This window comes from Canis lupus, chromosome 8 (genome assembly GCF_011100685.1).
Source record: "Canis lupus familiaris isolate Mischka breed German Shepherd chromosome 8, alternate assembly UU_Cfam_GSD_1.0, whole genome shotgun sequence".
Classification (NCBI taxonomy): Eukaryota; Metazoa; Chordata; class Mammalia; order Carnivora; family Canidae; genus Canis; species Canis lupus.
The window spans coordinates 29,299,729-29,322,074 of record NC_049229.1 but is presented as its reverse complement, the minus strand read 5'-3'; the positions used below and the strand labels follow the sequence as shown (position 1 = coordinate 29,322,074).

The following is a 22,346-nucleotide window of genomic DNA, read 5'->3' as shown; positions in this document are numbered from 1 at the left end:
ATGACACATCTTACCATTTGCAACAGCATGGACAGACCTAGAGGATATTATGCTAAGTGAAATAAATCAGCCTGAGAAAGACAAGTATCATATGACTCACATGTGGAATCTAAAAAAACAAAGGAAATGAATAAACAAGCAGAAACAGACCCTTAAGTACAGAGAACAAACTGATGGTTGCCAGAGGAGAGGAGGATAAAGGGATGGATGAAGGGGAGTGGGAGATCCAGGCCTCCAGTTACAGGATGAATCTTGGGGGCAAAGGGTGCAGCACAGGGGTTGTAATAGTGCTGTGAGGGGGCAGATGGCAGCTGCGCTTGTGGTGAGGATGGCAAGAATGTAAGACTTGGCCAAATCACTCTGTTGTACACCTGAAGCTAATGTAACACTGTCAACTGTACTTCAAAAAAAAAGTGTTACTCAAGTGCTTTTAATTAGTTACCAGTTAGTTATGTGGTAGGATCAGACCAACCTCGGTTTCTGACTGTAATTTATCCGGAAAAAAATACCACAGAATTGAAAATGTTTAAGTACCCAATACTCCACCTACATTGAGCATAGTGATTTCCCAGTGAAATGCTAGGTTTTTAAACTCAAAACTTCTTTGATCCCCTAAGACACTTTCCTATCCTATTCCTTTCATAACTGTTTCTACCCTGTATAGTCAATATAGTCAAGTTTGACGGGGTCTAGCTAGTTTTAGACTAATCACTTAAAACATGGCAACATCTTCACCAATTTGATAATTCATAAGAGAACAGGGCTTTCTGAATTCAGCTCTTTGTGCCAGAACCGTCACTGATACTCACAGGAGCCTTTCCTACGTGCATAACCCTACCCAGCTATCATCTGCTCTGCTTTATTCCAAACATGTAGACGGATTCAAAAAAATCCTGCCACCCCCCAATAAAGCATTTTTGCAGCTATTGTAGTCATTCCTTCTTTTTGTTGTGAAGAAGGCAAGGAGGAGTTGCCCTGCTGAGCACAGACCCATCAGATATGGTACGATAATAACTTGGTCAATTCTTAAATCTGCTGATAAGGGTCGGGTCATCTCTACACAGTAATATCCAGGAAGAAGCTGTTTACCGAAAGCTCTGTGCTCTTCAACAAATTAGCTGTGTCTTTATCTGTTTGAACTGCTTTGGTTTGGCAGCTCAAGAATGGGGGAGGTGGTAGAGAGCGACAGGAAATGGGAAATTTTCAATCTGGGTAAAAGGAATGAAATTCTCAGAGTGGACTGCAGAGCCACCCAGAACAGGAAACAGAGTAGCAAAAAAAAGCCTTATCTGCTGACCTTATTTCCCACTGTGCTGATTCCTCTCTTGCTTTCTCTGGTTTATTTAATAAACAATACAAAGTTTCCCAGGCTGAATGTGTACATTAAAATTCTCTATTCCCTTAGTAAACACCAGCACACATGCACTCTTAGTTGAGTTTCCCTTTTGGTATTTGTGCATAGGCCTGCATATTACTAAAAATTATAAGCACTTAAAATAATTTGAGACCCTTTATTTCATGAAATCTAGTTAGAGTCTCATGTGGCTTCATTGGCCAGGCATTATCTGTATTACTGCTCAGGGAAGTGGTCCAAGGCCAATGTTAATTAAATTTGTGATACAAACAGCACAACCAATCCAAACAAGTTTGACATACCTGTATTAATATGGTTTGCAGATACTGCACAATAAAGAAAATGCTTTTTATGAGCACAAATTCTCATCTCAAATCTAAATTTTGTTTTATTTTTATGACCAAATAAAATTCAGGTAAAACACATTTACTTTCAGGTTTACTGATCAAAATATCTAAACTTTGTTTCGATCTTCCTGGCCTAATTATAAATTCAGCTAACTCTTTGAAAGAACATTTGGAAAACACTCCCTAAAGACCAACAGGTGGGGGGAGTAACCTCACCAGATGGCAAGAAGTCATATCACACTGTACTCAAAGGGTAATTTTGGCACTGGGGTAAGTAAAATTAACCAAAGTCCAAACAGAGACTTGAGAAACAAACATGCACACATATGGACCCTCAATTTCTGAGAGCCAGCCTTGCAGATCACGAAACAGACGGACTTCCCAATGAATGGTGCTGGTGATTATCTTTAGGAAACAAAGGAATTTGGACCAGTGCCTTCATACATGTGTGTAGTAGTCCACATCAATTCCAAATGAATTTCAGACTTAAATGTGACAGGAAAAACTGTAAAATTCTTAAAAGGTGACAGAAGACAGCATATATATGTGACACTGAGGAAAGTGGACATTTGGACATCATCTGGTAAAATTGGTGATATATCCTACAATCCTGCAGTTCTACTCCTAGGTATGTATGTACCCTGGAGCAACTCTTGCATGTGCAGAACAGGAGACCTGCACAAGAATATGCATAGCAGAACTACTTATAATAACAAAAAACTGGAAATAATCGAATATAGAATAATCAGAGTAGAATGATTTACAATACAGTCATAAAATGGAATCAAAACAGGGGATAAATTCCAAAACACAACATGGATGAATCTCAACCCAAAGCTGAACCAAAAATTTAGCTGCAGAACACAGTATGATTAAAGTTGAAAAAATGTTCAAGTTTTCTCAAACATTAAAAAATAATATAAGTGGCAAATATTTTCCTCTTCTGTTGGGAGGGTAAAAGCCGCATTATTAAAAGATTGTTGGTGATTCTGAAGTTCAGTGTGAAACAGTGTGATGCTAAAAATCACTGGCCTAATGGGTATAGGGGGTCTTGGCTCTTGATAGCTGCCCTCTGCTTCTGACATACTTTCCTGTTCTGGACTAGATCAGCACGAGTCTGGCCACTGCTGCCAAGTGAATCACTAACTGGCTGTTTGGCTGTCCTAGTTTAAGAATGGAGCTAATGAGCCCAGTGTCAGGGGTTCAGTCCCCTTGTGGTCCACTGGCTTTCTGTTTCATGCTCACAGGCCACGCCATTTAAATTCTGTAAATGTGCAGAGATAGTAAGAAGAGGGACTGGGTAAGAAGCGACAAACAGATCTATCAGTTCAACTAGAAAATCAACTTTAAGCGCAAGGCTCTGGTCAGGATACAAATGACAGCATTGTTGTTACTCAAGCAATCGTGGAGATGTCAACCCAAATCTTATTAAACCATCCAAGTCACAGCAGAGGAACCAAGGAACTTACCTGACACCTTCTCTTGCTTGCTGTCTGGTTGAGTATAAAATGTATTCCTGTACTTGAGAATGTGCCTTCTATAGAGGCTGACTTTATGAGACAGGAATACTGAACAAGATACGATTCTCAAGAAATTAAGCTTTTGTGATTTGAAAGTGCCTTATTAATGTATGAGCATGAAATCAACAGAATGGGAAATGTTGATAAACACCACTGCTATGTAGCAGGACAATCTCGAAAATACCAGGAGTCTGTTTTGTTTTGAAAATGTTCCTGGTTCATACAGAAAGTACCAGAGCAAGGAGTGATTACGGGTAGGTAGAACTGTTAGGCGTTTTTTGAAAAAGTCAGTAAAGCTAATTCAGGGCAGCTTCAGTGAGAATGGAAAAGACACCATATCACAGATGAAACAAGACCTTAATATATACAGGTTTTGTTTTCCTACAACGGACATTTTGAAAAGCCACCATTCGTCCTGGGGTAGGGCAGGGGGTACAGCAACAGTTGATCTGTACCAAAGGTGGGGAAAAGGAAGCCAGCTCTTCAAAAATAGCCTGAACAGGAAAGAAATACAGCTAACAAGAGCAGAGAATAGGCAGAAATTAGGAGACCATTTTGAGGTCATCTTTGTCACTCATGTTTGACTTTGATTCCTAAATCTCCACTCAAGAAATTATTTTGTATAAACACTCTGCCTATGTCTTCACACAAGTTTTGCAAATGCTTCAATTTCAGGTATTCTCAAAAAAGGCCCAACTGTCTTGTCCTAAATGTGTTTTTTCTTTTTTTGATTGGGTTTTAGCCTTGCTTCAGAGCTCCACGTACTTGCCATCTGGCAGTAGTTTAGAAACTTCCTTTTGCTTTCTTATAAATTTTGTGGAAAACCACCACAAAACGAAGAGTAAATGCCGTCTACTGATTTCTTAGCAGGAAGCCAGAACTAAGCTCCCTGCCATGCCCCCGCCCAGACCTTGCTGTGCTATAGATGGAGGTCTGCACTGTCAACTTGATTCTTCACATGCCCAGAATTCCTCCTCTGAAGATCTTTAAAGAGGGAACTGGACAGATGTTTTCATTAATTGTCACTGGTTAAGACAAATCTGGAATGCAGACCTTCAAGTTTTGTTTGCTTTTTTTTTTTTAAGGCAAACAACATGAATTGACAATGTTTCCTCTAGTCCCAAGAACTGCTTGAGATCAAACCATGTTGATCTCTAAACAAAAATGACTTCTAAACCTATGAGATTTGATTATAAACCTTGTCCTTGATTTATATTCTAAGAAATAACACTAAGAAGCTGTGTTCCAGAAAAGCCCAGGGCACAGTCTTCTGCAATCTGTTAGGCAACTATTTTTAAAAGCGGGTGGGGGAGGGGAGATATGTAGAATAACTGTTTGGCACATAATTAATTGAGTTCCGTCTCCAAGTACGAGGTCACAAATTACTGGAGGCAGTCAGCTCATTTTAGTTCTAAGAGATCTATACAGTCAGATGTATCCCTCAGTGAGGCAGGTAAAGCTGCATGGTCGACTGTTCTTTTGAGAAAGGAAAGAAATGCTTCTGTAGAGCTGAAAACCAAAGTAGGTTGCTGAAGATGGAGCAGTAGAAGCAAGGAGCTGTTACCTTTTTAATAAATCTAATATTTTGAATACTCAGAAGGAGAAAAATATATTAAGTGATTCGGGGCCCAAAAGACTCTTCTACTCATGTGAGACAGCACAAGTGCACGAGAAGTTTACGACTTAACTGCCAAGAGAGTGATAGAGGTGATAACTGCTCACGAGTCAGAGTGCTGGGGGGCAGAGCAACCCCAGACAACTGCCTGACTAGGGGGACCCCAGAGGACAGGCTTTGAAGGATGTGGAGAGAAGTGCAGGAGGAGGGCAGGAAGGCAGGAGGATTGGAAACAAGGATCCAGGTCAGTGAGAAAATCCCAATCCTAATAGCAGGTGTTCAATAAGTATTTACGAAAACATTTGAAAACATTTAATCCCTAAAAATTTTTAAATATTTAATCCTTAAGTAGTTTTTCCTTAAAAGAGGAATTTTTTTTTTTTAAGAAACTGATTAAAATACTCAGAGTTCTGTGAGGTAATTTAGTACATGTTTGACTTACTCAAGTGAAGCTAAATCAAGCCAACTGTTTCAGAAGTACAGACCGGGAAACCAGAATGTGAGGAAGACAAACTACTGAAAATCATCCTGAAGAAACCAGACAATAATATGCACATGTGATGTGTTGGCTATAACTTTAATTAGCATCAATTCTTGTGTTATTAAAAAGCAGTGGAGGAACAATGATGAGAAAGTAACAAAAAAGCTTTACAAAAATACAAGATAAAGGAGTACATCGAAGCTTCCAAAAACAAGATGTCATGGAAGACCCACAGGAAGGCCAATTTCCATTTTAAAAGATGCTCCTTACATTTCAGGAGAGGAGGGAGAGGGCCAGAAACAGACATGAGCATGTGAGCACGTCCTCAGGGGAGGTCTGAAGGGAAGGAGAGAAATCACCCCATCGAGCAAGACCGCTGAAGCGTGGGAATCTCAGAGACACGGTAAGGGGTGTGCGGAGAACTTCGACCCTGAGCAGATGTGCCTAAATCTGCTTTTCTAAAACAAATATATAGTGGTGCTTGGAGTGATTTCTGTAAGGGATTTAGAAATATTGCCACAATTAAGTCTTCAAAGCCCACTCTTTCTGGCAAATTGCATTTAGGTCCTCTAAAGAACAATGACACCAAAACTCAAACACTATGTATAACCAGCACCATGTAAAGCAAGAAAAACAGACCCGTGGGGCCCTTCCTATCTGACAGGATCTGTGCTCCTGACCTCTCGAAGAGGCCTGCCTGGACAACCCATGTGTCCCCATAAGCTATTTCCCAAGTGTGTCCCAACCCAAGAACTAAGAGGGCCTTGCTCATCCTTACTTCCCAGTGCCTCTGATGTAGTCTTTGAATAAAGGAAGGAAAGAATTGCAGTCACAAAGAAAAGGATTAGCCTCTAACAATGTGAAATCCTGAAGGTGACAGTCGCTATGGGGAGAAAGTCAGAGGGAACTGTACTCCAGGCCTGAGATTGAATATGGTCACATGCTTGCTTTTTTATTAGCCCAGCTGGGGATTATTTATTTTGCTATTTTTAGCTCCAAAAATCTTAGCCTTCTCTCCCTACCACTAGCTGTTTTGAAGTTAGAAAACAGCCAATTTAAATACTAGCCCAAGAGAAACATCCCAGAGACAGGTGCCCTCAAAAGAAAAAAAAAATAAGTATAAATTCAAAAACAAACAAACAAGATAAAAAGATTTCAGGATTGCCTATGTTCTTGTTTTCTGTTAGGGATTTGAAGACAGTCTCGTGGAGATAAAGTCTAGGTGTTGATTGTCAGGGGAAGCCTGAAGCAGAAGGGGGTGGGGCACACTTGTGTGATTTCCTCTCAGCACATCTTCCCCTGTGTGAATCCCCTGAGTCCACTCCCCAAAAACGGCCACAGTCCCACTCCAACAGAAATTAAGAATTTTTTTAACATGATCTCTGCCACATTTTCCCTTCACTAGTGGTAATAACCAACATTAATTGAGCAAGAACTTGGCTTTACTTTACACATAACTCATCTCACTGGAGCCTCACAAAGGGAGCTAGCTGGACTATGGAGAAACCAAGGAACTTTCTCAAAGCCATGCAAGCTAATAAGTGAGTCCAAAGCTCATGATCTTAAACCACTGTTGTACTGCTCCATTAATATAGACAATTGAGTATGACTCAAGAAAAGCACAGCAACAAGAGCAACCCATGACCCATCCAATTAACTTTTTGTATTTCATAAACCTTTTAAAAACTTTTATTGTAAAAAATTCAAACAGATAAAAGTAAGTGAGATGGAATGCTCAATCTAGAGTCAGATGCTTGGGACACCTGGGTGGCTCAGCAGTTGAGTGCCTGCCTTCAGCTCAGGGTGTGATCCCGGAGTACTGGGATCGAGTCCCACATTGGGCTCCCTGCATGGAGCCTGCTTCTCCCTCTGCCTGTGTCTCTGCCCCTCTCTCCCTGTGTCTCTCATGAATAAATAAATAAAATCTTAAAAAAAAGTCAGATGCTTAACCAACTGAGCCACCTAGGCATGCCAAAAATGGATTGTTTTTATTATTGCTTATACAGTTCTTATATAGTTCTTTACGTGTGTGTGTGTATATATATGTATATTTGTATGTATATATGCATACACTCACATAAATATATTCAGGATACAAGTCCTTTATTATATATACATTTTGCCACTCCTTTCAGGCTGTTGATTGCTTATTTCTTTTCCTTTTTTTTTTTTTTTTAAGATTTTATGTATTTATTTGACAGAGAGAGAAAATGTGCACAAGCAGGGGGAGAAGCAGAGGGAGAAGCAGGCTCCCCCTGCTCCCCGCAGCTGAGCAGGGAGCCTGATGCAGTGCTTGATTCCAGGACCCTGGGATCATGACCCACACCAAAGGCAGACGCTCAACTAACTGAGTCATCCAAGTGCCTTGCTTATTTTTATATATTTTTAAATATTTCATTTATTTATTTGACAGAGAGAGCAGAAGTAGGCAGAATGGCAGGCAGAGGGGGAGGGAGAAGCAGACTTCCCGCTGAGCAGGGAGCCCGAAGTGGGACTTGATCCCAGGACCCCAGGATCACGCCCTGTGTCCAAGTCAGGCGCTAAACTGCTGAGCCACCCAGGGATCCCCTCTTTCCATTTATTAGAATCTTTTTAATTTTGAGGGGGGTAAGACTGAACCTATATTTATTTGACAGAAACAAAGTTATTATTATTTTTTAAAGATGTATTTATTTCAGAGAGAGAATGTAGGGGAGAAGGGCAGAGAGAGAGGCAGAAAGAGTCATAAGCAGACTCCTTGCTGAGCATGGAGCCCAACATAGGGCTCCTGAGATCACGACCTGAGCAGAAACTAAGAGTCAGATAGTTAACTGACTGCACCACACAGGCACCACCAAACTTATTATTTTTTAAATAAACAGCTTAGTTAAAATATAATTGAAACAAAAAAAACTGTACATATTTAATGTATGTGATTTTATCAGTTTGGACATACCCATATTCCCATGCTATCATACTGGAATCTTTAAAAGAAAAATGTTGTCAGAAATACCTTATCCCAAGGTTAAAAATGCTTTCTATTCCATTCTATCCTACTCAAAAACTTGTTAGCTATTGTATTATTTTAGTCAGAGATTACCTCAAATAATAGTAATAATTCCAAACAGGGAAAAATGCATTCTTCAAAATGTAAATAAAGGAACTATATGAGCTAATCAAGCAAGATGGCACTACTGTGTTAAAGCATATTTTTTGGTTATTGTATACCTTTTTTTAAAAAGTAGCATGTTAAGGGGCTGGTCATACAGGCTATACAGGTCATACAGCAGGGGAAATTAGTCACAAGATTTGAGGTCCTGAAGTTGGACAACATAACTTTAAAAAAAAGAGAGAGAGAGAGAGAGAGAGTAGATGCTAAAAGATCATCGAAAGTGGAAACCCCAGCTTCCTCATGATATCACAAGACAGCCTCTCTCATTAACTTCTGAAATATAGTTAAGTGTGATTTTTTTAGAGAAAAAAGCATTGGCTAGAGTGATATGTGGTATACTCTAGTGTCACAAGTCAATTCTCTTAAAACAGTACAAAGACCAAGAAGTGACAGAGAAGTAGTTCTATAAGAGGGAAAACTCTTAGCAGGGAAATAAGAAAGGATGGGTTTGGTCTCAGTGGTACTTTTTCTGAGACTAACATCCAGCAATGGTCAAGTTTCCTGCAACCACATTAATTAGACTACTAAGGTATTAATAACATACAAACTTTGTGATCTGGGTATATCTTTTCCTTTGTGAATAAAAAGTGCATTAGAGATAACTGAACCAAGTTTTGAAACTGCTTTTCTCTACTGTGTAGTAGAGATGATTTTGACCAAAGAAGCTTACAGCACAGAATGTCAGTCTTTAATAATTTTAAAAACATCCTAATTCGGGCAGCCCAGGTGGCTCACTGGTTTAGCGCTGCCTTCAGCCTAGGGCATGATCCTGGAGACCAGGATCAAGTTCCACGTCAGGCTCCTGCATAGAGCCTGCTTCTCCCTCTGCCTGTGTCTCTTGCCCCCCGACCCCGTCTCTCATGAATAAATAAAATCTTAAAAAAAAAACCCATCCTAATTCTTGAAATGTATCAATGTAACTATTAAAAATATCTAGTACTCACCAGAGATATCCCAGTGTCAATGATTTAATCTACATTTTAAATGCACCTTCTATTTAAATATGCATAATCAACTCAAATTATAATCACTACAAAATCATGACAAGTCCTAAAGGGAGAGATGTGTGTGTGTGAGAGAGTGTGTGTATGTTTGTGTATATGTTGGAGGTAGAGGTGATGGTCACAGAAAGAAAATCCTCTGTTAGGTGTTTTTCAGCACCATAGTCTTCTCATTTTTCCCTTAAAAGAAGGATTGGATAGAAAATAACTAAAAGAAATACCGCCAGGTCTGGAGAAACATATGCTATTGCTTCAAAATAAACATGAAAGAAATGGGTCTGGGTTATGCGCACACACATCTATGGATTACTCATGCTCACTTCCAGAGCCTATCCCTGACACAGCTGTGAAGTAGGCAACATTCATCTTTAGATTCTCCGACTTCCCTTTCTGGGCTACAGTTTTCTCTTCCACTCAATGCCTCATGCTGTCCAGGGTAGCTCCAAATCAGGCGTGCCCTGCTTGGAATGTGGCCTGTTCCTTAAAGTAGTGTTGCTCCTTTCCCATCTTGCTCTACTTCTCTCCAGTCCTTCAATAAAGTTGACGTTAAAATTCCCTTCTTCTCAGTTAATCAACTGTGAGGAATGTAATGTTGTAAGTGGCATGGAAATGACTAGTGTTTTTATTTCTCCCATGTGCACTTCAATTCTAAAGGTTTGTTAAGCTAAAGGAATATATTCCTTTAGGAGGAAAGCTCAATCCAACAAAGTAAATGCAGGGAGGTCTGGGTTTCCTCAAGGATCCTTCATTGGAGAATCCTTCATAGGAGCAGCCTTGTCACTTCTAACAGAAGTAAAGTCACTACCCCCATTGACTCTCTAGCAAAGGGCTGATGAAAAACTGTGATGGATGCATAGATTTTTGAAAACCTATTTAAAAGTGAAATGTGGGCAGCCCGGCTGGCTCAGCAGTTTAGAGCCACCTTGGGCCTGGGGTGTGATCCTGGAGGCCTGGGATTGAGTCCCATGTTGGGCTCCCTGCATGGAGCCTGCTTCTCCCTGTGCCTGTGTCTCTGCCTCTCTCTCTGTGTCTCATGAATAAATAAATAAAATCTTAATAATAAATAAAAATAAATAAAAAAGTGAAATGTACATCTAAAAGTAATGCAACTCTAAGAGTTTCCTCTTCACAGTATAAGATTAAACTCAATGACAACTCAATGACAATTGAATGCCAAGACCATTCAATGGGGAAAAGATGGCCTTCAACAAATGGTGCTGGGAAAACTGAATATCCATATGCAAAAGAATGTAATTGCTCCCATACCTTATATCATATATAAAAATTAACTCAAAATGGATCAAAGACAGGGATCCCTGGGTGGCTGAGTGGTTAGCACCTGCCTTCAGCCCAGGGCATGATCCTGAAGTCCCAGGATCGAATGCCACATGGGTCTCCCTGCATGGAGACTGCTTCTCCCTCTGCCTGTCTCTCATGAATAAATAAATAAATAATCTTTTTAGAAAGATAAAAATAGGCAAAGGACTAGAGTAGACATTTTTCCAAAGGAGATATACAAATGGTATATATAATTACATAAAAAGAGGGCACCTGGGTGGCTCAGTGGTTGAGTGTCTGCCTTTGGCTCAGGTCATGATCCTGGTGTCATGGGATCAAGTCCTACATCAGGCTCCCCACGGGGACCTGCTTCTCTCTCTGTGTCTCTGCCTCTCATGAATAAATGGATAAAATCTTTTTTAAAAATCACATAAAAAGGGCAGCCCCGGTGGCACAGCTGTTTAGCGCCACCTGCAGCCCAGGGCATGATCCTGGAGCCCCTGGATCGAGTCCCACGTCAGGCTCTCTGCATGGAGCCTGCTTCTCCCTCTGCCTGTGTCTCTGCCTCTCATTCTCTCTCTGTGTCAATATGAATAAATAAATAAAAAATCTTTAAAAAAAATCACATAAAAAGATGCTCAACATCATTGTCAGGGAAATACAAATCAAAACCACAATGAGATAGCACTTCACATCCATCAGGATGGCTACTATAAAAGAAAGAAAAGAGAAGAGAAAATAAGAAAGCAAAGGAGAGGGAGAAAGAAAAGAAAGAAAGAAAGAAAAATGAAAGAAAGTGAAGAAAGAAAGAAAGAAAGAAAGAAAGAAAGAAAGAAGAAAGAAAAGAAAGAAAAGAAAAGAAAAGAAAAGAAAAGAAAAGAAAAGAAAAGAAAAGAAGAAGGAAGGAAGGAAGGAAAAGGAAAGGAAAGGAAAGAAGGAAGGAAAGGAAGGAAGGAAGGGAGAGAGGGAGGGAGGGAAAGAAGAGAGAAATGTTGAGGATATGGAGAAATTGGAACTCTTGTGCATCGCTGGTGGGAATGTAAAATGGTACAGACACAGCTGAAAACAGTATGATGGTTCCTCAAGAAATTAAAAATATAATTACCAAATGATTCAGGAATTCCACTTCTAGTATATATCCAAAAGAATTAAAAGCAGGAACTCAAACATATTTTTATATGTGTGTTCACAGCAGCATTATTCACAAAAGCCAAAAGCTGGAAGTAACTCAAGTGTCATTTAACAGATGAATGTATAAACAAAATATGGTATACACATATAATGGGATATTACTCAGCCCTAAAGAGGAAGGAAATTTTGACACATGCTATCACATGGATGAATCTTGAAGACATTATGCTAACTGAAACAAGCCTGTCCTAAAAGGACAAATGTATGATTCCACCTGTATGAAATGCCTAGAGTAGTCAAATTCAGAAAGACAGAAAGTAAAACAATAGTTTCCAGGGACGAAGGGGAGGGGGCAATTGGGAGTTTGTATTTATGGGTATAAAGTTTCATTCTGGGATGATGGAAAAGTTCTGCAAATGGACAGTGTGAATGTGAATGTACTTTCATGCCACTAAATGAGTTAAAATGAAAGAGTTAAAATGAAAAAAAAATTGTTTAAAGTGGTAAGGTCTCATTCTTTTTTATGTTTAAGTAATACTCCATTATATGTATGTATATGTATATATATGCATATACCACATCTTCATTAACCATCCATCTTTCGATGGACAAAGGTTGCTTCCATATCTTGACTATTGTAAGTAATACTACAATGAACATATGGGTGCATATATCTTTTCAAATTAGTGTTTTCGTTTTCTGGGGGTGCAAATACCCTGGAATGTAATTAGTGGATCATAGGGTAATTCTATTTTTAATTTTTTGAGAAACTTTCATAGTGTTTTCCATAGTGGCTGTACCAATTTACTTCCCACCAACAATACAAAAGGTTCCTTTTTCTCCATATCTTTGCTAAATTTGTTATTTCTTGTCTTGATTCTAGCCATTCTGATAGTTGTAAAGTCATGGTCACTGTGGTCGTGATTTGCATTTCCCTGATTATGTTTCATGTGTCTTTTAGCCATCTGGATGTCTTTCTCTGAAAAATATCTATTCAGGTCCTCTGCCCATTTTTAATCAGACTATTTGTTTTTTTTTTTTTTTGGTGTTGAGTTGTACAGCTTCTTTAAATATTTTAGACATTAACCCCTTATTGGATATATCATTTGCAAATATCCTCTCCCATTTAGTACACTCCCTTTTTGTCAATGATTTCCTCTGCTGTGCAAAAGCTTTTTATTTTGGTGTACTCCCAATAGTTCAATTTTGCTTTTGTTTCCTTTGATTGAGGAGACATAAAAAAAATTTATCTATGGCCAATGCCAAAGAAATTACTGCCTATGTTTTCTTCTAGGAGTTTTATGGCTTCAGGTCTCCAATCTATTTTGAGTTTATTTTTGTGTATAATGTAAGAGAGTGGGCAGCCCGCGTGGCTCAGCAGTTTAGCGCCGACTTCAGCCCAGGGTGGATCCTGGAGACCCGGAATCGAGTCCCACATCTGGCTCCCTGCATGGAGGCTGCTTCTCCCTCTACCTGTGTCTCTGCCTCTCTCTCTGTGTCTCTCATGAATAAATAAATAAAATCTTAAAAAATAAAATGTAAGAGAGTGATCCAGCTACTGGACAGCTACATTGCAAAAGAACTAAATTACTTTCTTACACCATACACAAATATAATCCTTAGATCTAGTTTAATAGCAATTTGTTTGGCTGGACCTGGTGCGGTGGGCCACAGTGAGCAGAAGGCCTGTAAGCTCTGGCTGGCCCAACTGTTGATGCTGCTGGTACTCTGGCAGCATTTGTGGCCACCCTTCAGAAGAAATGCACTGGGCCCTCACATGGCAACCCTGTGTGAATGACTTCCCAATCACAAGGCTGAGAAGGGCTTTTCCTCCTCTCTCTGATTAACTGTACTCTCCATTCCTCTTTCTGCAGTGAACAACCAGATTTAGTACAGATGACAAAGATTCTCCTTGACCGAACTTCAGTCAGGCTCCTCTGAGACCTTTACTTGACTAGGCCTCAGCCTTGGCCTTCATCCTTGCTGGAATCAATTTCCTCATCTGCTACCTTTTATATGTGTCCTAGTCCTGCCTTTGGCAAGAATCCTGTTAAGCTGGTTTGGCAAATTCCCCCATCCTCAAATGTCTCCTCATGGTAATTTCCTATCCACTGACCCCTTCTCTTTGTTAGTTGGCTGTTAATCTCCAGCTCTTCACTGTATTTGGAGTTGAGTACCATCTCTCTCCCCTACTGCAATGTTTTTTTTTTTTTTTTTTTAAGATTTTGTATTTATTTATTCATGAGAGACACACAGAGAGGCAGAGACACAGGCAAAGGGAGAAGTAGGCTCCATGCAGGGAGCCTGACGTGGGACTGGATGCCCCATACCCAGGATCAGGGCTGAGCCACCCGGGCTGCCCTCTGTGGGGTTTTTTGTTTTTTTGTTTTTGTTTTTTAAGATGTAATGCTCTTATTACAAGAGTCTTGGATAAAGTCTTCTTTACTGTTTTAATAAAAATAAATCTTGGAGTACCTGGGTGGCTCAGTTGGTTGAACATCTAGCTCTTGATTTCAGCTCAGGTCATGATCTAGGAGTCCTAGGACTGAGGCCCTGCATTAGGCTCCCTGCTCATCAGGGAGTCTGCTTCTCTCTATCTCTCTGTCTCTCTCTCCCTCTGCCCCTCCCCTTGCTCAAGCTCTCTCAAATAAATAAATCCTTAAAAAAATAAATGAGGGATGCCTGGGTGGCTCATTCAGTTGAGCATCTGCCTTCAGTTTAGGTCACGATCCCAGAGTCCAGGGATCAAGTCCTGCATCTGGCTCTCTGCTCACCAGAGAGTCCTTCTCCCTCTTCTCACCCTGCTTGTGCTTTCTCCCTCAAATAAATAAATAAAATCTTTTGTAAAAATTAAAATATACAAATGAATAAATAAATTTTTTAAAAGATTTTGTTTATTTATTTATTCATGGGAGACACAGAGAAAGAGAGACAGGTAGAGACACAGGCAGAGGGAGAGAAGCAGGCTCCATGCAGGGATGTGGGACTTGATCCCGGGACTCCAGGATCACGTCCTGGGCCAAAGGCAGGCTCTAAACCTGTTTAGACCTGAGCCACCCAGGGATCCCGAACAAAATAATTTTTAAATTATTTAAGTTAAAATTTTAAAATTTAGGATAATTTTTCAGAGTAATTTTTAACACACATCAGCAGTAATATTAGAAATTTAAAGAAATTAGCATTTCAGAAGTAACAATCCCACAGGAGTCACAGTTACTGGCAAAGTCACCAACAATTAATCCAATCATCTAACTGTATCCTGGTAAATAAAATCCAACAGTTGTTGAGCTTTACATTCATAATCTTCTCAAAGTTAGAAAATTTAATGACCAGACTTGAGGTCTCGTGGGAGAATGGAAAAGAAATTATTAGTGGTGATTTAGAAAGCAATACCTAAGGCTTGACATACTGTTGCAGGCAACCCAAATCTTAGACATTTACTATCTCCACCAGTCTACCCCATCCAGACCCCACACACTTCCATCCCCCCTATACGCTCAGCCTCAGCAAAATACCTGTTGCTCTTGATCTGAAATGGGCATCAATTACCCATTTTCCCTCCTATTCTGTAGGATCCCCAGACACATGCCCTGGTTCCTCAGGGCTACAGCACTAGGCTGTGACACTCTGAGAAAGTGGAGGAGGCTGCTGAAGCTGTAGGCAATGTGGGATGTTGGTACAATGCAATCCTGTCTGTGCTTAGCAGAGAAAATGCCTGAGACCTCAGAGTGTGTGTCTGTGTGACTCACTGGAGGAGCTGTCTCTTTGGGAGGAAGTAGGGGGCAGCCTCTCCGAATTCCATTTAGGTACATTAAGAGGTGGAAAACCACTTGGAAGAAGCAGGAAGCCAAAGGCCAGAACTCATCCCTGGCACATGACTGCTTTCTGCATTCAGCTGGTACAGACTCATTTGGAAGGAAACGATTCATTCCCTTTACCCAGTGAGAAAGAAGTATGTCTCTGTCCTTTGTCAAAATGTCCCAAAGAAGCCTGTGTTGCTCTCAATAACAGAGAATAAGTGCTTTCGTTTGCATCACATCTCACCTCCTGTACGGTCAATAATGGAAAATATTGTAGAAATGTGTCTGGCAACAACATTTGTTTCATCAGAGATGTTTTACATTTAGTTTTGGAGATCTTCCTTGGTCCCAGGGCCATTTGGGTTTCCCAAGCAAGGGGTATTGACTGAATTGGTAAGTTAGCCATTTGTCTTAATAAACTGTATTATTAACTTTCTGACTTGATTATAGGCCCCACAATTAGTTGGTTTCTAAATGAGAATGATAGTTTTTTTTAATGGCAATAATTTGATTCATTAAATTTTCTAAGTAAAACAGAAAAAAAGCTTTCTTTTTTACAGAAGTAATATCTACTACTTGGGGATTTTTGACTGGAGATCAGCTGTTAATCACATAAACATACACAACTCTCCCCACCCCCATCAAATTCTAATTTAATATTTGTCCTGTTTTATAAAAACTAAATTATTTGCATTGCTCATGAAATATTCCTTTAAATAAACTCTATTTCAAAAAAATCTAATAATTCAGAAGTCTCCTGAACTGTGTTCTTTATGCTCTATTGTCCAAAAACATTCTTCTAAAGTATGACATGAACCATCTCTATATATATCTGCAGCAGAAACAATGCCAAGACAGTGAGTCAGCCAAAGTGAAGACATTAAATGATACACTATAGGACTTCCATTTTTGGACCAAAAGGTCCACGACAGTGATTTTAACTAGACCATATGACATTGCATAAAAATGTATTTCAAAACAAAGAGTTTCTTCTTAGCTATCTGTACTACATTATGCAATTCTTTGTTCCTAATTAGCTATCTAATGTTATCTGTCTTTATATATCTAATGGGTTTTCCCCATTGAATAATATTTTCAGTGAATTTCAGTGAATATTTTCAGTAATTTAATCAAATGTCTCCCTCTGTTTAAAAAAAGGGAAGGAAGGAAAGAAAAAAGAAAAGGCTAAGGTTGCTATGGGCTAAATCTAGTTTAATTAGTTTTGGTTTGTCTTTTGTTTTTTTAAAGATTTATTTAATATTTAAATTTAAATTAATCTTTAAATTTAATTATTTAATCGGAGAGAGAGACTTTTTTTTAAAGATTTTATTTATTTATTCATGAGATACATAGAGAAAAGGCGGAGACATAGGCAGAGGGGGAAGCAGGCTCCCTGCGGGGAGCCCGATGCAGGACTCCATCCCAGGACCCCAGGATCATGCTCTAGTCAAAGGCAGATGCTCAACCACTGAGGGACCCAGGCATCCCAAAGAGAAAGAGTATCTTAAGCAGACTCCCCACTGAGCCTATGGGCTCTATGTGGGACTCAATTTCACCATCCTGAGATCATGACCTGATGAGTCATGATCATGATGATCATGACCATTAAGAGTCCAACGCTTAACCAACAGAGCCACTCAGGTACCCCTCGCTTAATTAATTTTTTAGAAAATGTATTAAGCTGAAGGAAACATATTTGAGAAAAGCTTGTTCCCAGTGACTTCAATATCTTCTCATTAACTTTTTTAAAAACTCAAGCTCTTAGTTTTCTCTTATGTTATGAAATTAATTAACTGAAAAGCATATCTGGTTTTAATTCCCAAGCCTAGCTCAATTCAAAAAAGCTCTTATTCATAGAACTTAAGATATAGGGTCTGTCTTGCCCACTGACTGTGCCCAGGGCAAAGAGGAAAACTTAGATTAGGAAAGCATATTAGAGAAGACAGGCCCATCAAAATGATTTAGTCAGGCATTATTAGGGTATGTGTTTCCTATCCAGAATTGATCCTAATTAAGTCCTAGGAGGAAAACTACATCTTCTATTGATTTATCTCTTAACTGGATGCCATAGCCTGGCCAAAGTGACACAAAAACTAACCATCACAGTACTAGTTACAGGATGTTCAGTGATCATCACTGGTTAAGCCACTGTGGGAAATGGAGATAAAGCCTAAAAGAAAGGTAAATTGTAGAGACCAACCTATTCTAATTACTTATGAAATAACTATAAAAAACTTAAAATGAGAGAATGAAAGCCTCAGCGCCCAGCATCAGAGCACATGATTCAAGGCAGGTGGGAAGGACCGGGAGAAGGGCAGGGCTCAGAGACAAAGGAATAGTGCAGGAGTTAAGGGTAAGAAGGTTTAGGTTGGTGGATGGGATGGAAGGTTCTTCCAGATGAACCCACTGAACTCTTTTCTCTTCCTGGTCTTTTTACTTTTGGAGAGTTTTAAAACAAACAAACAAACAAACAAACAAACAAAAAAACCAAAACAAGCCCTTAGTAAGCAGCATTATGTTATAGGATTTAATGCCCTACTAAATAAATGAACATCCTCCGTTAATAAATCCAGCAGATTTATAGCAGAACTTTCATACTATAAAGAGCTACATGGGGGGTCCCTGGTTGGCTCAGCGGTTCAGCGCCTGCCTTCGGCCTGGGGCGTGATCCTGGAGGCCTGGGGATGGATGAGTCCTGCATCAGGCTCCAATCCTGCGTCGGGCTCCCTGCATGGAGCCTGCTCCTCCTTCTGCCTGTGTCTCTGCCTCTCTCTCTCTCTCTCTCTCTGTGTCTCTCATGAATAAATAAATAAAATCTTAAAAAAAAAAAAAGAGCTACAGCATTGATAGCTTGGTTAAAGTTTTCTGTCTTAATCATTTAAATATGTGGGAAACTTTTGTTTGCCTTTAATATGAAAGCCACAGGATTTAATTTTTTAAATTCACTATTTTTTAGTCTGTAAAAGTTTTTGGACTTTTGAAACTATATTATGGACTTACTATTTTCTTAATTGAAAATCCAAGCATAATTTTAAAAGAGAACAATAATCACTATATCTAATTACTAAAAAAGTGTAAGCACTGACATTATTTCATTTAACTCAAACACAACGTTTAAAAATAATGACTCCCAGATGGACAGGAAGTTACCATTAGAACAGCTGGAGGTGAAAGAATTTTATGTTATTAAAGAAGCCCTTTTAAAAAATCTCAGCTTAATCCATATTAACTTTCCAAACTGCATCTGTAAACTCAATCTTAAAATATCAGGAAAAGTTTTGGAATCCCAGGTCTTTGACTCTTTTTTTATTGTTGTTAATTAACATTAATGACAAAGAAATAAAGAGAAATAAAATTTTGTATCTCTACAGGACACATCAAATCCTCATTAAAATCTGCATGCAGCTACTTATCTGAGTCAATGGGACTCATCAAGAGGTCTTCTATTATTACTTCTACATATGCAAAGAGTAAAGCCTTGCTCTACCCAGTGCCTTGTATGTATAATAAGCATTTACTAACCCAACAGTCACTTAGTATGTGCCTACTGGATGCTTAACTCTGCATAAATGTTGAAACTAAACGAGTTCAGTAAGTAGAGGAGCTAAGACCAGGTGCACATATAAGGTTCACTGGGAGCCTTCGGATGTGCCTCAGGGCACAATGCAGAAGCTTCTCAGCAGGGGGCTCTTTCAAATAGCAGGCCTAGAAGTCACTGGCCACATTCCACAGACATATAAAGTGGCAAGTGTCAGAAAACAAGGCTGTATTTGACACCTTAATGGTACTCCCTTTCTCCTTGGCTCTTCAGATGCCCATCTTTTCCCTTGGTTCTCCTTTCTTCTCTCCCCTTAGTAATTGCTCTCTTCCCCTCACTGCACACACTCTCTCACAGTGCAGTCAGCTGTGCTGTCACTTCAGCATCCTCTAAAGGCAGGCTGGTGACCCCCAAATCCCCACTTCAACTCAGACCTCCTCAGTAGTGCTGGTCCAGTGCAGATACCTCTCAAGTGCAGATACATCTCAATGCACCATATCCAAGGCAGAACTCATTATGATCCTCTCCTACTCTCCCACCAGCCACCAACATCCCCTCCCTAACCTACCTACTGTGGCACCATGACTGACTCAGTTCTGAAAGTCCCTCCACTTCCCCTTCCTGCCCTCTCACAGGCCAGCACCACAGACATCCAGTCAGCCACCGAGAGGAGTGCCTCAACTCTACCCACTAAACATTTCTTGAACCTGCCACACCCTTTCTGTCTCATGCCTTAGTCTAAGACCTGGCCATTCCCTGTCTGGATTACTTTCATTACCTGACCCTATTCTTCTAACTGCAGTTGTGCCCTCTTATAATTAGGCCTCTACACCACAGGGTCTTTCTAAAACCCAGTTGTTTTCAGTGGTTTCCTATTACTATCAAGATAGAGTCATAAAAGAAAAAGAAACAGAGAGGAAAAATGAGTGTGTGCATATATATGAATGCATGTGTGTCCGTGTCATATAAGCACTGGATCTCTAAAGACAGGTCCCCGCCTTCGTTTCAAGGCAGGATAGTAAATAGGTTAGGTGCAACAACTCTGGAGTTTGAATTTCAAATTCTGGGTTCAAATTTCAAATTTGTAATTTATGAGTTATGTGACCTTTAATATGTTGATGACTCCTTGTCTGTATTAGTTATCTCGTGTTGCATAATAAATCATAATAAATCACCTCAAAACATGACTGGGGCTAGATCTTTTTTCTGAATGGCTCCCACACATGGAAGATAGCAGGAGGCTACAGCTCCTTAACGACTACTGGCAAGAGGGCTCACTTTCTTGACATATGGGCCTCTCCACAGGGTTGCTTAAGTGTCCTCATCATATGGCAGCTGGCTTCCTCCAGAGTGAATGATCTGGGAGACAACAAGGAGGCCATAATGCTTTATGACCTAGTCTCAAAAGTCACAAATCATCACTTCTTGCCATATTTTATTAAGTGGAAACAAGTCATTAACTAGCCCACAATCAAGGGGAGAGGAATTAGGGTATACATCTTAAAGGGAAGAGTATCAAAAAATTTGTGGACATGTCCTCTGTTATAAATGTCCTCCTCTACAAAATGGAGAAAATGCTAACTATTTCATGGAGTTAGATGAGTATTAAATGAGCTAATAAATTGCTAAATGTTCAGCATGGTGCATCACCCTCATCCTCCCTCACCAACTCCCTCATGAATCCTGTCTCCTGACCTTTATGAATACTTGCCATTCTCTGAACAAGTTAAGCCAACATCTCTGTCTTTTAGGAAGACTCTCCTACTCCATATCTTTCCTCCAACCTTTAGTGGTCCATCTCCAAGCAGCTTCCTAGAATCTCTCAGGCTGGCTAAGTGCCCTGCAGCTCAGCCAGGCACTTCCTACATACATCTACCTTTCTCTCTCTCTCTCTCTCTCTGTCTATCTCTCTCGATGGCAATTGTATCTTTCTCCAGTAATCATCCCCTCTTCAGGCAGGTCTTCCTTGACATTCCCAGGTAGAACCAGGAGCTCCCTCCCATGAGACCTCTTGAAACTTCAAACATATTTCTGTTTGTGCATCTTTACATTGCAATTATCTTTGTCTCCCACTGAGAGCTTTGTCTTAATCATCTTTGTAGTTTCAGTCACAAGCATAGTGCCCAGAATACAGTGAGCATTCAACATATAATTTGTTGAACAAATGGATAAGTATCTAAAACTTCAGAGAATACTTTTAATGTGTAGAAGGAAGAGAAATCACAAAAATGTCAACAAAATGGGTCAAGTACACTGTAAATCTTACAAGCTCTGGCTAAAGTCATGCTATACTATCCATCTGCAATGCTGAGAATGCTGTTTTCTTAGAATTTACTTTTGTCTTCATCACTAATTAATATAAGCTAAGTTTTAAATGATTATGATATAAGGAAAACCATCACTTTGTTTATAAACTATGAATAGCTCTAAGAACTCTGAGAGAAAATAAAGCCTGTTCATTGCTTACAGTTTACAATGCCAAGGCACAGAAATATCTCCTATACTTAACACATTTTCATAATCTCTTATTTAAAAACCTTATTTCATTATTATTCCTTTAAATGTAGTTGTTTAACAAGGCACCCAGAAATAAGTATTTTTTCCTACAAACACTGATGGCCAAAAAATGGAATATGATACAGATAAAAAAAATAATTTCAGGGGCGCCTGGGTGGTTCAGGATTGAGCGTCTACCCTTGGCTTGGGTCATGGTCCCAGGGTCCTGGGATCAAGGCCCACGTCGGGGTCCCCACAGGGAGCCTGCTTCTCCCTCTGCCTATGTCTCTGCCTCTGTGTGTCTCTCATGAATAAATAAATAATCTTTTAAAAAATAATTTTGAAAATAAAGTAAATCTTAACTTGAAATCTATTTTTCAACAATTCAAGTGTGAATAGACAAATTGAGAGATGACTTATTTTTTTGAGAGAGACAGAGCATGCCCGAGTGTGCACTGAGCAAGGGTAGGGGGCAGAGGAAGAGACAGAATCTTAAGCAGAAGCCCAGCACAGAGCCCTACTTGGAGCTTGATCTCACAACTCTGAGATCATGACCTAAACTGAAACCAAGAATCTGAGCTACCCAGGGACCCCTGTGACTTAACATTAAAGCATAGTACACTTGATAACATAG

At 39.7% G+C, this 22,346-nt stretch overlaps 2 long non-coding RNA genes across 2 annotated transcripts in view; one reads left to right on the top strand and one right to left on the bottom strand.

Annotated features, from left to right (window-relative positions):
• The window catches only part of LOC106559102, a 155,165-nt gene that overhangs the window by 80,283 nt on the left and 52,536 nt on the right, over positions 1-22,346 (bottom strand). The gene's annotated exons all lie outside the window — the stretch shown is intronic.
• On the top strand, positions 4,609-20,403 carry LOC106559160. Its single transcript, XR_005363260.1, has 3 exons — positions 4,609-5,080; positions 5,595-5,720; positions 19,050-20,403. It is a non-coding gene; the product is annotated as an uncharacterized LOC106559160 (long non-coding RNA).